A 17,099-nucleotide genomic window follows, 5' to 3' on the forward strand; every position below is an offset into this window, starting at 1 on the left:
AAGATTTTTTAAAAACAAAGTGCATGAAAAAGAAATGGAGTTCCCATTGTCATCAGACCATCCTTATCTGGTGTTGGGTTCTCCAGGACTCTTCTCTCTCATCAGGTGTTAAAAGCAGATGGGAGTTGCTCAGTCGGATAGGTGGCTGCTGTGGGCTCAGATCATGATCTCAGAGTCCTGGGGTCAAGCCCTGCATCAGGCTCCATGCTCGGTGGGGAGCTTGCTTCTCCCTCTGCCTGCTGTTCCCCCTGCTTGTGCTTGCTCTCTGTCTCTCTGACAAATAAATAAAATCTTTTAGAAAAACGTAGAGGGCGCCTGGGTGGCTCAGTGGGCTAAGTCTCTGGCTTCCGCTCAGGTAATGATCTCAGGGTCCTGGAATCGAGCCCCCCGTCGGGCTTTCTGCTCAGCAGGTAGCCTGCTTCCCCCCTCTCTCTGCCTGCCTCTCTGCCTACTTGTGATCTCCTTCTGTCAAATAAATAAATAAAATATTTTTAAAAATGTAGATTGGGGTGAAAAAAGTATAGGAAAAAGCAGAGGAAACCTTCATGTACTGTGGGTGAGAATGCAAACTGGTGCAGCCACTACAGAAGACAGAATGGAGGTTTGGGGCACCTGGGATGGCTCAATTGTTAATGTCTGCCTTCTGCTCAGGTCATGATCCGAGGGTCCTGGGATCGAGTCCTGCATCGGGCCTCCTGCTCAGAGGGAAGCCTGCTTCTCCCTCTCCCACTCCCCCTACTTGTGTTCCCTATCTCACTGTTTCTCTCTCTGTCAAATAAATATATAAAATCTTAAAACAAAAACAAAAGAAAACAAAAACAGACTCATAAATACAAAGAAGAAACTGGTAGCTGCCAGAGCAGGGGAGGGTAGGAGGTTGGGGGAAATAGAAAGTACAAACTTCCAGTTATGAAATAAATAAGTCACAGGGATATGAAGTATGACATAGGGAATATAGTCAATAATATTGTAATAATTCTTTATGGCAACAGAGGGTAACTATGCTTATTGTGGTAAACATCCCATAATACACATAAATGTTGAATCACTATGTGTTGTGCACGTGAAACTAATATAATATTATATGTCAAGTGTGTTTCAATTTAAAAAAATGAAATAAGCAAAAAAAAAAGGTAGATTGGAGAAAAACACTATGCATTTTATGTCCCATATATGTAAAACAAAAAGAATATATATACACATACACACAGATTATCATTGGAATGATAAATAGGAAGCCAGTAAAAATCAATGATTCTTAGGAGGAGAAGGGGGCGTGGGGTTTGGAGGATAAAGGCAACTAAGAGATTTGCTTTTCATTGTCTACTGGTGATGATGTTTGCATTTTTTTTTTTTTTTTTACCATATGAATGCATTACCTATTAAAATAGTTGTAAAAAGTACCATTTGGAGATTGAATAGAAGTAATGGGTAGTATCTGAGCCAAGTGGGGTAGACGGCATGCTCAAGGTTGACACCAAGCCCCCCGTTCCAGCCTGCTTACATTGCAGAGGCTGGAAGGTTAAAACTGCACTTCTAAGACCTTCTTGGAGCTTGGTCTCTGGATGTATTTTAAATTTCCTAGTCCTCTACGTGGTAAGGGTTTGAATCTGGAATTGAGTTTTGTTTGTAGCAGGCACTGTGAGATATACTGGAACCAGTCCAGAGTTGATTTTCATTCTTAGTTTAAGTCATAATTCTTAATTTGATTAGCTGAATTCTTAGATTGATCTTTATTCCCTGGCAGGGGTGGTCTTGAAGTTTAAGAGTGTAGTGGACATTTGAAATTTCTTTTGGGCCCTTGATATTGGAACTCCTGTCTTGCATTTAGGTTTCAGGTTTTGCATCTGGGATATAGGACCCATCATCCTCTTCAAAAGGTGAAAGTGCTGAGTATGCCCTTGGCCACATCCCGTGCAGGAAGAGGGTTGGCATGTGGACGGCACTCTGCGGGTCTCACACACCTACCTCCAAGCTAGCTAGGGAAACTCGTTTCCCGGACAGGCCGAGGCCACGGGAGTCAGGGGGCAGGTGGGGGAAGCCATCAGCCAGCATTCCATGCTAGTGCTACCACGGGCACAGCTGTGTGTCAGAGCCCCGCAGCCACAGCAGTGGCGGCCTTACCACCTGCCCCATTCTACTCCTTGACTTTGCTGTTTCTCGATGCATAACCCAGAGTATGAATCTTCTCTTCAGCCCTCATGAATTCTACTAGCTACTTAATCTCCTTTCAATACATTGCTTTTCAGGGGCACCTGGGTGGCTCAGTCGGTTAAGTATCTGCCTTCTGCTCAGGTCATGATCCCAGGGTCCTGGGGATGGAGGCCAGCATTGGGCTCTGTGCTCAGCAGGAAGCCTGCTTCTCCTTCTCCCTCTGCCTGCCTCTCTGCTTACTTGTGCTCTCTCTATCTCTCTGTCAAATAAATAAATAAATAAAATGTTAACCAATCAATCAACCAATAAATACATTGCCCTTCAGCTTGCAATACCCAGAGTTGTTTTTTGTTTTTGTTTTTGTTTTTGTTTTCCAGAGTTGTTTTTTGTTTCTTGCAGTTTAGAATCCTGGTGGATACAGATAAAGAAGACAGATTCTCCCTTTTGGGTGGGTGGGGCTTTTGCAGCAGGATTTTCTGTTTAAGGAACGCACTTTGCATTGGCAGAAGTATGGCAGTGAGTGAGAGAACGGATGCCCTGGTGTTATCAGCGATCCTCCTTGCTTGAGGACATTCTGGATATAGACATATATGACAATATATGACAGATGTATTTGTTTTTTACTTTAAAAAAAAGTATTGAAGTATAGTCGACACAATTTTACATTAGTTTCAATGTTGCCTTTTACACAGTGATTGGACAAGTCCACTGGTTATGCTGTGTCTATTCTTGTGTTGTGCTCAGTACAGGCAGACTTACCATCTGTCCCCATACAATGCTATTACGATACCATTGACTATATTTCCTATGCAATACTAGGTTTTACTCTGATAAGATGCTAATAAAAAGTATTTTTTAAAAAATTATTTACTTGAGAAAGAGACAGTGAGGGGGGAAGAGGTAGAGGGAGAGAATCTTCAAGCAGACTCCCCAGGGAGCTCAGGGCCCCGTTGTGGGGCTTGATCCCAGGACCCTGAAATCATGACCTGAGCTGAAACCAAGAGTCAGAGGCTTATCTGACTGAGCCACCCAGGCACCCCTTAGAAAGGTTTTTGGGTTTTTTGTTTTTTTTTTGAAAAAAGATTTTATTTATTTATTTATTTGAGAGAGGGAGAACACTAGAAAGAGATGGGCAGAGGGAGAGGGAGAAGCAGGCTCCCACTGAGTAAGATGCCTGATATGGGGCTTAATCCCAGGATACTGCCTGAGTTCATGACCCAAGCCGAAGGCAGATGACTGACTGAGATTAACTGACTGAGCCACCCAGGCACCCCAGAAAGCTTTCTTATATATGTTTCTCTGTATGTAGGTATTCATCTATCAATCAATCATATATTTATAATTGTAGTAGATTCCTGGTAAATTCAAAACTCTTTAAATAAATAGATATATATAATATAAATAAATATATAAATATTTAAATATATTTAAATATTTATATATTTATTTATATATTAATATATTATTATGTATGTGTATTTATTAATATTTATTATATATCTACATTAAATATATTTGAATAAATCTATAAATATATATTTACATATATATTTAATTTTTTGAAATTAAAAGAAATTTTTTAAGTAGGCTTCACACCCAACATGGGGCTTGAACTCACAACACCTGAACTCACAACACCAAGATTAAGAGTTGCATCCCCTATGTACTAAGCCAGCCAGCCACCCAGAAGCTCTTTTCAACTTATAGTAACCCTCCTTATCTCTGATAACTTTGTTAACTTAAATTCTATTTTGTGTGATATTAATATAACTATACCAACTCTCTTTTGGTTAGTTTAATCATGTTTTCACCTGTTTTAAAAAAACTTTTGGGAGTGCCTGGCTGGCTCAGTCAGTGGAACATGCAACTCTTGATCTTGGGGTTGTGAATTCGGGCCCCATGTTGGGTGTAGAGATTACTTTAAAAAATTTAAAAAATCCTTTATATACTTTAAACTTATATAATGTTATATGCTGGGGTGCTGGGTGGCTCAGTGGGTTAAGCCTCTACCTTCGCCTCAGATCATGATCTCAGGGTCCTGGGATTGAGCCCCACATCAGGCTCTCTGCCTGCCTCTCTGCCTACTTGTGATCTCTGTTAAATAAATAAATAAAATCATTTAAAAAATGTTATATGTCAATTTTATTTTAATAATAAAAACTCTCAACCTTTCCGACTTTCTTAATTTTGGAGTGTGTCTTCTTTAAATAGATTTGTTCATTTAGCCTTCATTTACTCCTGTTTTCTCCTAGGAATCCCTTAGATATCAGCCAAGGTTAGTCACGCATTGAAAAAGTTTTTTTTTTTTTTACATTTTGTCTAAAGTTTTTAGCTGTACTGGGTTTTCTGTGAATGGTTAATATGTCTTTTTTCATAAACAGAGTACTTTTAAAAAATGCATATTTCATATATTTTAAGCATGTAACGAATGCTCAGTCCCAGAAAGAAAGCTACCTTATTGGGATATTCACATTTGCAGTTTATCTAGGACATTTAGGAAAGAATTCAGCATTTGGGAAACATACTCCATGGAGTCTGGAAGAATATAATAAGTAACTTTATGCAGCTTAGTTTATATTGCTTCCTGCTGAGTGGCCTAATACTCAGGGGTCTTGAGCTATCCCATACACTGCACACCTCTAGGGACTCATCCGTAGTTTTACTGCCTGCTAGGAATCAAAATTCGGACAAGAAGCTTGGTGGTCAGGAGCTACAGAGATATGTCCTGACACCTGCTGGTGGCTGAGGGAGGCTTCATCTGCTAAAGGTGGGAGCTGTTGCTTTTGAGTTCAAAAGTTTGACAAACAATTATTGTTTCACACTTTTGTGTCAAACTTTGGCATCATTGCGTGGATACAAAGATGAAACAGAGTGGGTTACTGCTCTCAAAGAATTCATAATCTCAGGGCATACTCTTTAGCAGGGAAAGAGAAAGACACACACCCAGATAATTTAAATACTTTTTGGTAGCTGTTAGGATGTGTGTGAGATAATAAAAAATATATTCTGGTCTCTCCCATGTTCCTGGCACAGAGCTCCCTTGTAAATTCCTGAGTGATAAGAGCACTAGAAGCCACTTTTGTTCTGCAGAGGTGGCTCTGGGTGGGCTCCTGGATGGCTCCTGGAAGGGGCTGGTCCCCAGAAAGACCAAGCCCTGATTTGAAGCTTGGAATTTTCAGCTCTTCCCCTCCCATTTCTACAGAGAGGGGAGGGGGTTAGAAATGGACTTAGTAATTGATCATGCCTATGTGAGGAAGCCTCTATAAAATCCCAGTAGTATGGGGTTCAGAGAGAGTCCCGGTCCATGAACCATCCAGGAATGGGGAGGGTACGCAGCCCTTCTGTTTCCAAGGGGACAGAGCTCTTATGCTTGAGACTCTCCCAGACCTTACCCAATGCACATCTTCATCTGGCCATTCACTTGTATCCTTTATCATACCCTTTAATAAACTGGTAACGGTAAGTATTTCCCCAAGTGAGCCACTCTAGTAAATTAACTAAACCAGAGAATAGGAGTATGGGAACTTCTGATTTGTAGCCACATCAGAGAGGTGGTGTGGGTGACCCAGGTACCTGTTACTGGCAATGGGCATCTGAAGTGGGGGACAGTCTTGTGGGACCGAGCCCTTAATCTGTGGGATCAGCTACTATCTCCGGGTCGGCAGTGTCAGAATTGAGTTAAATTGTAGGACCCCCAGCTGGTATCTCAGAGAACTGCTTGGTGGGGGAAAACCTCCATGCATTTGGTAACCGGAACTGTCTGAGGGGAAGTGTTGTATGTGAGTAATAAAGGAGACACACAGGAGGGAAAGACACCCCCCCACCCCCACCCCCACCCCCAATGATGCGGTAAGCTCAGAGGCAGGGAAGTTACTTTACTCTGCTGCTCCACACGTGGAACACTCTGTAGCTCCCAGATTTACCGTTTTTCATTTCAGCTACAGACAGAGACAGAGTGAAGTCTTTCTGCCCCCAGTGCAAATTTTTAGGAAAATGGAAATTTGTATGTCCCCCTCATCCTGTCCCCAGTCAAATGTCCTTCTCTGGTCCAATCACTGTGACCAATGTTGGCCACAGAATATATACATGACAGCCAAAGTCCCAAGGGGTGGTATGGGAAGGAGCAGTTCTCAGAGAAATGGTGCTGTACTGAGCCAGCAGGATACTTGGCTCTGGTCTTTCTGTAGCACTTAAACCTGATTCAATCCTGCCATCTTCTCTGCCTGAGCAGCTAAGAGCTGCTGGAGAAAAAAAAAGCCACACAAACATTTGTAGAAATTCCAAATGGAACATCCAAATGGGAAAAGGTCCCCTAGGCACTGTGATGGTGGTGGGGTGGGGGTTAAGCATTGCAAAGATTGATTTGATCAGGGGGAAGGGGGCATCTGGGTGGCTCAGTTGGTTAGGTATCTGCCTTTGCTCAGGTCATGATCCCAGGGTCCAGAGTTGGGCTCTGTGCTCAGCAGGGAGTCTGCTTCCCCCTCTGCCCCTTCCACACCCCCGTCCCCTGCAGTCTCTCTCTCTCAAATAAATAAAATCTTTAAATAAATAAATAAATAAATAAATAAAAATCTCAGAACTGAGATTTTGTAGGCACTGATTCATATTAACAAGGTTCAGAAGGAACCGATGTTCAAATCCTAAATGAGAATTTATTAATTTACAAAAAATACTTAAGGGCATATCAACCCTCCCCAGGGCCTAGTGAGATGGGAATTATTAAAATGCACTGAATGAATAATGAGAAACTAGTAAACCTATTTCACCAGGGGCCAAGGTAGAACCAGTTTGGTAGACAGAGCCCAGGGGGGCTCTGCCGAGGGTCTCCAAGTCACACCACTCCGGTGTCCAGTGCCAGATCTGGCTTCCCAACACACCACCACCAAAGGCATAGCGGCAGAGACCACCCTGCTGAGGTTTTTCCCTAGGACGGCACAGTGGGGAAGGTCTCAGATGTAGGCATGAAAGCAGGACTTGGAGACAGAATGGAGTCCAGTACCGGAGCCACAGAGAAAGACCGGAGACTGTCGCAGGCTCTCTGGCTCAGACCCAGGCCGGCGGAGGGGAGGACTCATTCATCCAGGGCCAAACCAGGAGTGAGACTGCAGAGCCGCCCAGCCCGGCCCAGACTGGGTGTCAAGGCGGGGAGGGGATTTCATCAGGTTCCCTCCCCGTGGGCCGGGCGGCTGGGAACCTGTTGGAACGATTTTAGTTTGGGGAGGGACGGAGGGACCGCTGGCAGGGCGGGAACGTCAGGGCCGCAGAGGCAGCCCCTCGGCCCAGGCATCCTGGCAGGCGGTGGGCAGCCTGTCCTGGCTGGGACGACGTGGGCCTCCCGAGGTAAGTGCGGGGGCTGGGACCTGCGGAACGAGGCCCTCCTGGCGGAGAAGGGGGCGGGGCAGAAAGCGCTCCGGGGTAGAAAAGCCGGAGTCCCGGGTCTGAGCGGGAAGGAGTCGGCGGTGGGACGCTTCTGGAGTAGTCTTCAGGATGGCCGCTTGGGATCCTGCAACTTTCATTTTGAAAGTAGGATGTCGAGGGGGCGTCTGGCTGGCTCAGTCCAAGGAGCATGGGACTCTTGATTTCGGGGGTCGTGAGTTGTGTAGAGATTACTTTAAAAAATGAAATAAAATAAACATACCATGTTGAGTTAGGAGTGGGGGGCTGACTCTGGCTTCTCCCCCAGGGACATGGCGGGGGACCAGGTAATGGCATTCTCTTTCCCAGCCCTGGTCAGTCACTGGCCCTCTCTTCCTTCACCCCATTTTTCACCATAACCAACCCCCCTTCCACACCTTTGTCCCTCAGCATTGCCCCCAGTCCCTTCCAGCTGAGCCAGTTCCTAGCCCTCCTGGGCTGGCCGACCTCCCGCGTGCCCCGCACTGGAGACAGCTGCCAGGGAGGACTTCTTCCTGCTAGGCGCCTCCCCCGGGCTTGTTTCCTCCTTCCTGGTGTGGGTGTCTGAGGGATTTCGCTCATTCATGTGTTATTATTCACTTGTTTATTCATCACTGTTTGAGCCTAAACCTGTATTACGGGGGAGGGGGCACACAGTCTCTGCTCTTCATGGGACTGGGGAAACTGCCCTTTATTTCATACACATTTAATAATGATAAGCTGGTGCGCCCTGTGGCATAGGTAACATTATTTTGAAGTTGACCAGACAGTTGGATTCCTATCCCATCTTTCCTGTTCACTTTCTGAGCCCCCATTCCCTCATCTGTAGAGTGTTTTATTTATTTATTTTTAAAAAGATTTTATTTATTTATTTGACAGAGGGAGGCACAGTGAGAGAGGGAACACAAGCAGAGGAAACGGGAGAGGGAGAAGCGGGCTTCCCCGGGATCCGGGAGCTCGTGCTGGGCTCAATCCCAGGATCCGGGGATTGTGACCTGAGCCGAAGGCAGAAGCTCCACGGCTGAGCTACCCAGGAGCCCCTGAAGAGTGGTATTGTCATGAAGATGGCATGAAAGGGAGCTGGTCAGGCACCAAGCCGGTGCCCGGCAGGCAGTGGGTCCTTAATAAACACCAGTGCTCTTCCTTTCTCCTTTAGCACAACGCTCCCCCTTCCCCTCGCGCGTTCCTGCCCCGAACCTCCAACCGCCACCTCCCCCTCTCCATAGGTCTGTAAAGATGTCTAAGAAAACCCCTGATCTTGAAAGCACGTAGGCAGACGCGTACACTCAGAATGGGTAGAGAAGGGGGAGGTGAAGAAGGGAGAGGGAGGCTCAGAAGGGGTGGGGATGCGGCGGGATGGGGAAGGGGCCTCCCTCGGGTCTGAGGTAAGAACCCCGAACCAGGGCTGGGACTCCAGGGAAGGGAGATGAAGTTCCCGGGCAGGCTCCCCTGCGGTGTTTTTGAATTTGCAGTCACACTGAGCTAGTGATGGAAACTACCAGTTCCTAAAACCAACTCTGCCTGGCCTCAGGCTAAGGGCTTTTAAATGCATTGTCTTATCCCTGTTACGATATTACTATTCCGATTTTACGGATAAGGAAATGGAGACACTGGGAGATACAAACAGGCTAAGCCTAAGGGATTGCTTAAGGTCACAGGGCTGATAAACAATGGATCCAGAGTTCAAGTCTAGATCAGACTCTATCCAAGCTCTTTGTTCAACTCCTTGCTGTCTTTCCAGTTCCTGTGTATCAGAGAGAACAAAAGGACATGATTATTCTCCCAACTTCTTAGACACCAACTTCTCACTTCCTGTACGTCTCCTGCCCTGGGTTGCTTCATCCCCATGGGGAGGGGCACATTCCTTCCTGATTCATTAATTCATTTACTTATTCATTTATTCATTTATTTATTTATTCATTCAATTTATTCATTTACTCATTCACCCATCATTTATTCATACAAGTGCTCTGTTGGGCACAAGAGGGCAGGGACCATGTCTGTGTGTTCACAGTTGTGTAACCAGCACCTTGGGTGTCCCTAATACAGGAATGTTTGATGAATCCTTTTGTATATGGGTCCAACAAACATTTTTTGATGTATTCTGTGGGCTCCCTCATAGGGATTCATAGATGAATGAAACAGAAGTCCTAATCTCAAGACTCACATAAAGGAGATGGTGATAATACAAAGAAGGCATGGTACCCTAGACAGGAACAGAGGCTGCAGAGGGAACGATGAGCGTCATTTAGTTCCACCATGTCTGCCTTGTCTACTGGATACAGGGCCTAGCCAATGGCAGGCTCATGGCAGATGCCTGTAAGGCTTTGCAGAGGGGGTGTTTAGGACAGAGTCTTGAAGGGGGTGTTCGAATTTGGAAGTTAGAAATGTTAGAAGGGGGTGTTAGAAGGAGAGGGGCGCCTGGGTGGCTCAGTCTGATTAAGTGCTCAACTCTTGGTTTCTGCTGAAGGTCATGATCTGAAGGTTGTGGGATTGAGCCTTGAGTTGGGCTCCATGCTCACTCAGCACGGAGTCTGCTGGAGATTCTCTCTCTGTCCCTCTCCCTCTACCCCTCCCCTGCTTGCTCTGTCTCTCTCTCTCTCTCTCAAATAAATACAATCTGAAACAAAGAAAAAAAAAAAGAAGTTCACCAGGAGAACAAATTGGGGAAGGAAGATACTCTAGCAGAGAGAGATGCTCATGCAAAAGCCTAGTGGAGGGTGGGACCTGGAATTGCTAGGAGCTTAGTATGGCCGAAGGGTAGTGTCAATGGAGGAATGAAGGATAAATGGGCAGGACTCAGGCCATGAGCCTTGTTTAAGGAAAATAGATTTTACACCAAGGGTATTTGGGTAACCATTGAAGGGATTTAGCAAAAGGAGGACACCATCTGACTTGTATTTCAGAAGTGTGGCTGAGGCATGGCGGGGGGGGGGGGGCGCCAGGGAAATGGCACCAAGACCTCTAGCTAGGCCTGATAGGGTTCCTCTCTGTCTGAAGAAATGAGCCTTCCTCTTTAGGACTTCCTTTTTAGGACTTCCTAATGGTTCATGAAGGGCCTCCTAACTTGCCTTGTGTTCTGATCTACTGTGCTTCATCTTCGGCTGTATGCTGGGTTACAGCTAATCTATTCTTTCTAATAGAAATACTGAAATCTACAAGTGATTTACATTTGTATCTGGAGCAAATTCTGGGGTATACAGCTTGCTGATTTGTGCTTTGTTACGTGAAGGAGAGAGATGGAGTTGCAGGGGGGCACCAGGAATTGTGTTGGGCTCTGTATGTGGCGTGAGAGTTTGTGTTGAACATGGAACTGGATGTGGATAGGTTTCAGAGAATCCGTTTCCAGACCCTCAGATTCCACAGGTATTCCCTCCTGAAAGCAATCTGCTTGACTCGATTTTTTTTTTTTTAGATTTTATTATTTTTATTTTTAAGTAGGTTCCTGCAGCCAGCATGCAGCCCAATGTGGGACTTGAACTCATGACCCCGAGATCAAGACCTGAGATAAAATCAAGAGTTGGACACCTAACTCACTGGGCCACCCAAGCACTCCTGACTGGATTCTTTCAAGTTCTCCTTGTGAACTCATTCCTTCCTCCTCCCTCCCTTCTTCCCTCCTTCTTTCTCTCCCTTCCTTCCTTCCTCTCTCTCTCTTTCTTTCTTTCTTTGTGGGCTTCATGCCCAACGTGCAGCTTGAACTCAAGACCCTGAGGCTCAGGGTTGCCTTGCTCCACTGCGGAACCAGGCAGGAGACCCTAGTTCTGCTTTCATTATTTCCTTTCTCTGGCTTTGCTAGATTTGTCCTGAAACTTTCAGTGGTGCATTGCCCAGGGCTATAAAAACCAGAAGGACAACTGGAGGATGCTTTGTTCCTGAGGGATCAGATAAGATAAACTGAAGGGGTGGTACCTTACTGCAGACTCTTAAAATTTACTTTTCATTTTATTTTATTATTATTTTTTAAGTGAGCTCTACACTCAGTGTGGGGCTTAAACTCATGACCCTGAGACTGAGAGCTGGACTCTTCAGACTGAGCCAGCCAGGTGCCCCAGCAACCAGAGGTTTAACAGGCTACTCAAGGTCACAGAGCTATTATGTGGCAGAATCAGGACTTGAACTCCAGAACCTCCCCTCTAGAATTTGTGCTCTATTATGCCACTCTGCTTTAAATTGAAGTGCCTTAGCTCATTAACTGTGTATTGTAGAATTAATTGGGACCTGAATTGGTTGTCTTCGGATATACTCACTGTATATCACTGCAGATATACTCACTGATAGAAATGTTTAAAAATGAAGGTGGGTTTTCTTACAGACAGAAAATTATTCTGCTTTGACTAATCAGTTGGACAGTGAACATTGGCTTTGACAATTGGATTAGATGACAGACGTTTTCCAAAAACTGAACTAAATGTGTAACTCCAAGGTTTAGATGGAAATATACCTAAAGCATGTTTCTAATAAGACTACACCAGCAAATTCTGTCTTAGTACCTATTTTAACTTGTAAAAAAGAATTTTAGACATTATTGTAAAATGTGTGTGAGGGTCATAGCTTTTTCAAAATCTAATGCGGATTTGTGTGCAAAACAATGTGAGGTCATGCAGGACCTTACCAGTCTTGGTAAGGATCCTGTATTTGTCTCAGAGACAGCAAGGAACCGTTGAGAGGTTTTAAGCAGAGTTGCTGTAGTCTGATTTATGGTTGTATTGGTTTGCTTTGGAGGGGGCCAGGAGTGGAAGCTGAGATGGAGAATATTTCAGGTAGGACACCAGCAGTCTACTCTGTGGAGGGTTACCAAGATGAACAATGTCAATGGGAAGACAGAATGGTATGGGATGCCATTCTGTCTTCTCATTCTGATGAGTATGTTGGTAACTATTGCTGTGTTAACAAATCACTCTAAAGCGTGGCAGCTTAAAACAACAATCATTTTATTTTGCCCTGATTCTGTGGGTCTGGAATTTGGGCAGAGTCCTGCTGAGTAGTTCTGCTGTGTGTGGTGTCAGCCGGGGTCACTGACTTGGCTGTCTTTAGTTGGTGGATGGGCTGGGCTGTAGGGTCTAGGAAGACTTCACTTAGGAGCACCCAGGTGGCTCAGTACGTTGAACATCAGACTCTTGGTTTCCGCTCAGGACATGATCTCAGTCAGGGTCCTGAGAGTGAGCCCCACCCCCTCCTCTCAGCAGGGAGTCTGCTTGGAGATTCTTTCCCTCTTCCTCTGACCCTGCCCCTACTCCACACACAGGCATTCTCTCTCTCAAATAAATAAATCTTAAAAAAAAAAAAAAGCCTTCACTTATACATAGGTCTGGCATCTCGGTGCCCTTCCACATGGCCTCTCTGTCTCCATATGAATAATTGGGCTTCATCATAGGATGGTGGCTTCAGGGTAATCAAGCTTCTTTTCTAAATTTTTAATGAATTAATGAACTAATTAATTGATTATTTCTAGGGATTTACTTTTCTTTCTTACTTTCACAAGAACTTTATTTATTTTTAAAGATTTTATTTATTTATTTCACACACACACACACAGACACATCACAAGTAGGCAGAGCAGCAGGCAGAGAGAGAGGGGGAAGCAGGCTCCCTTCTGAGCAGAGAGTGCAATGCAAGGCTTGATCCCAGGACCCTGAGATCATGATCTGAGCCAAAGGCAGAGGCTTAAGCCACTGAGCCACCCAGATGCCCCCAAGAATTTTATTTTTTAATTTAAATTCAGTTAACTAACATAAAATGCATTATAAGTTTCAGAGGTAGAGGTCAATGATTTTTCAGGCTCATATCATACACAGTGCTCAACTTTCTTTTTGAATTACTTATTTATATTTTTTCACAGTAAGCTCTACACCCCATGTGGGGCTTGAACTCATGACACCGAGAGATCAAGAGTTGCGTGCTCGGGGCGTCTGGGTGGCTCAGTGGGTTAAAGCCTCTGCCTTGGGCTCAGGTCATGATCCCAGGGTCCTGGGATCCAACCCTGCATCAGGCTCTCTGCTTGGCAGGGAGCCTACTTCCTCCTCTTTCTCTGCCTGCCTCTCTGCCTACTTGTGATCTCTGCCTGTCAAATAAATAAATAAAATCTTAAGAAAAAAAAAAGAGTTGCATGCTCTACTAACTGAGCTAGCCAGGTGCCCCAGTAGTCAACCTTCTAATGGTCTTAGGCTTCCACAAAGAACAAGAGTGGGGCTACAGATCTCTTAGGGCCTGGCCTTGGGATGTGCTACTTCTGCCCCATATTACTGGCCTAAACCTGTCACAGCGCTGGCCCAGATTCAAGGGCAGGAGAGATAAACCCCACCTCTTAGTGGGAGGAATGGCAAATAATAGATGCCATCTGTAATCTATCACCCTAGGCTTCTGGGAACTGATTAACCGTAATCACCCTGATGGGGCTGAGTCACTTATAAACCTAAGCCACAGTATACTGTGTTGGGACAATTTACAGATCTTTATTCCTCCCTGGATAGGGAGGACCTGGGAATAGGAGGTGGGTTTTTTGTTTTTTTTCTTATGTTTCCAGAGCCCAACGTACATAAGACATTCAGGGAGTGCTTATCCAGTGAATGCACACATCACATAAGAATTCACTGCTTCTCAAACCACAGCTTCTCAAACCACAGTATACATAAGCATCCCTTGAGGAGCTGTCAAAAGGTATGGAGATTCCTGGGCAAGACCCCAGCTCAGACCCTCTGAATCCAAATCTCTAGGGTAGGGGTTTTTAGTCTGGACTGAACGCTAAAATATACCAGCACTTGGGCCCTAGTCCCGGAAGCTCTGATACCATTGGTGGACGAGCTGGGCTCATGAGCCCGATGTCAACAATTTTTTTACAATCTTCTCAGATCATTCTGATGTGTAGCCAAGGTTAGGAACCACTGCCAGGATGAGAGAACCAGCTATCTTCCCCTGACGTCCCTAGATGATTCTGATGGAGGTGATCTATGAGAAGTGACTGTCTTCAGTTTGCCCAGGACTGTCCTGATTTTAGCATCCCAAGCCCCACATCCCAGGAAATCCCTAGTCCTCTGCAGTCTCGCACAGCTGGTCACTATCGATGGACCAGGAACATGGTAGATGAGGCAGTGAAAGCCCTTTTGAAGAGTAACTACAAATACCTAATGAGAGCCATGATTCTGCCTCTTTACTCATAGGACTCTTTACTCATAGTATCAGAATGCCGTCCAACAGAGTCAACTCCCCAAATGAAGGCGGAGATGGCTCAGGATCAGTGTTTCCCTTCAGCCCTGTCCTCTGGTAGACTGGGTTAAACTACTTAAATAGGGTGTCCAGCTCTGGGAATTCTTCCAGACTGTATTCCTTAGTGTACGGGAGGCAGCTTTGGAAGACTGGCCACAATCAGCAAGGGTGATGTGTGGAGAATAGTATAATATGTATATGATATGATATGATAGATATGATATGATAGTTCTTGTGTCTCTATGCCAGTGAGTATTGTAACTACTATCACTTATACTGTGATCAGGTACAAAGTTGTATGTCCTACCCTAGGTAGTGCTGGGGGAAACAGTGAGGATGGGGGAGAGCCCCTCTAGCCTCAGAAAAATGGGTTTGTGTCTCAGCTTTGGTGTGACTAGGTTGCTATATGATCAGGGATGACTCTTTTGCTTTAGTGGTTCATCTGTAAAATGGGAGGAGTATGACGTCATCCTCACAGAGCAGCAAGGAGGGACCATTGAAATAGTGTAAGTGAAAGTGGCTGGAGCCTGGGAAGGGGGATATTGTGATTGTTGTTGAGTGGGAAAGACAGAGATTATTCTGCTGAGAGGCCTTGTTCAGGACCAAGGCCATGGTTCCCCCACCCTGAACCACAGCCCCAGCTGCGTGGGATTCCAAGGAAGCAGCTTTTACCACGTCGTGGGCGCACACAGACCTCAGGAAGCAGGGTGTCTCTACCTTAGTTGCCCTCACAGTGAGTGCAAGTTTGCTTTGCTTTAGGAGTAAGAAAAACTTTTGGAAAAGGTTTTTGAAGGCGTCTGTTTGTTTGTTTGTTTGTTTTTAAATCATCCGCTTATTTATTCCGAGAGTATCCTCAGAGATGTAGAAAGAAGAAAACAACCACAGCCACAAACCCATAATATTGAAAAGCTGGTTCTTTATTTCTGTAGCTAAAAAAGTGCTCTTTCAGGCTATAACCACAGAGACTGCTGCAGGCCTCTGGAACGGGCCATAATGATGGTTTGCAGCGTGATGAAGGAGACTGTTAATCTCTGTGGCCCAGAAGCCCAATCCGTGGCCTCTGCAATTACCCAGGTTGCCTAGCAACACCACCAAAAGCCTCCCCACCAGGCCCAGCTGGGCGAAAATTGGGTACACCCAGCACAGACTGCCGCTCAGCCTCCTGGGCTCCCAGGCCACATCAAGGCTGAACTCAGCCTTGGCTGGGGCCCGCCTGGTACCAATCAGTGGGTGGGGCCAGCTCTTTAAAGAAACAATTCAGATATTTAAAACCTACTCGTGTGAATGCAACTAGGAAAGCAGCACAAACTCATGATCCAAAGTCTCTTCTGCCAAAGACGAGTTGTCCTAAGGTGGGTGGCCTCGCCTGTGCTCTCCTGGGTGAGGTGAAGGAGGGAGGGGGAGCCTGACTTAGACATTTGGGTTCTTGGAGAGGCAGATGCTTTTCCCTTCCTGGGTGCCTGTGTCTATCCCGACTCCCTGGGGCAGCAGTGGGAGCCCCAGACTCTGGGCTGAGGACCTGCCACTTCCATGGCTCCTATTTGGAAACTCCTGGGCTCTAGTCCAGGTCTGTTTGGGGAGCTGGAGGAAAAAGAGGGAGATGAGGGTAGAGGGAAGGATGGGATGAAAATAAGCTAAATAAAGATGTCCACTTCTTTAACACTTGGTGCCCAGAAATCGCAGGACAGAGGAACACACAAGGTCTGTGAAGTAAGACACCCAGGGCTGTTCTCCAAGCCCTCCCCTCACTGGCTGGGTTATCTTGATCAAGTTCCTTTGGAAGCCTGAGTTTCCTTATCTATACAATGGGGGTGTTATGATCTTATTTTTTTTTTAACTTTTGTTTTTTGTTATTATCCTGTTTTATAAGGTTCTTGTGAAAATTAATGAAGAGAAGGCTCATCAGGTGTTTAGTGTAGAATCTGTAAGTGCAGGACACCTGCGTGGTTCAGTTGGTTAAGCCGGTGCCTTTGGCTCAGGTCATGATTCCAGGGTCCTGGGATAGAGTCCTACATTGGGCTCCTTGCTCAGTGGGGAGCCTGCTTCTCTCTCTGCCTCTGCCTGCTGCTCTGCCTGCTTGTGCTCTCTCTCTCTCTCTGAAAAATAAATAAATAAAATCTTTAAAAAAGTCTGTAAGTGTTCACTATTTTTTTTTGTAAAAGATGTATTTATTTATTTGTTTGAGAGAGAGAGAGAGACTGAGCAAGAGAAAGAGAGAAGGAGCAGGAGGAAGGGCAGAGGTAGAAGCAGGCTCCTGGCTCAGCAAGGAGCCTGACCTGGGGCTAGATCCCAGAACCCTGGGACCATGACCTGAGCCAAAGGCAGACGCTTCCCACTGAGCCACC

The 17,099-nt window shown here is 45.5% G+C and overlaps 1 protein-coding gene across 1 annotated transcript in view; it reads left to right on the top strand.

Moving 5' to 3' along the window:
• Positions 1–7,247: 7,247 nt before the first annotated feature.
• RHBDL2 (rhomboid like 2) overlaps positions 7,248–17,099 on the top strand; it is a 49,405-nt gene continuing 39,553 nt past the window's right edge. Inside the window, exon 1 of the mRNA XM_032361172.1 lies at positions 7,248–7,494. The gene's annotated coding sequence lies outside the window, so the exon portion shown is untranslated. The remainder of the gene's footprint in view (positions 7,495–17,099) is intronic.

Source organism: Mustela erminea, chromosome 10 (genome assembly GCF_009829155.1).
Source record: "Mustela erminea isolate mMusErm1 chromosome 10, mMusErm1.Pri, whole genome shotgun sequence".
Lineage (NCBI taxonomy): Eukaryota > Metazoa > Chordata > Mammalia > Carnivora > Mustelidae > Mustela > Mustela erminea.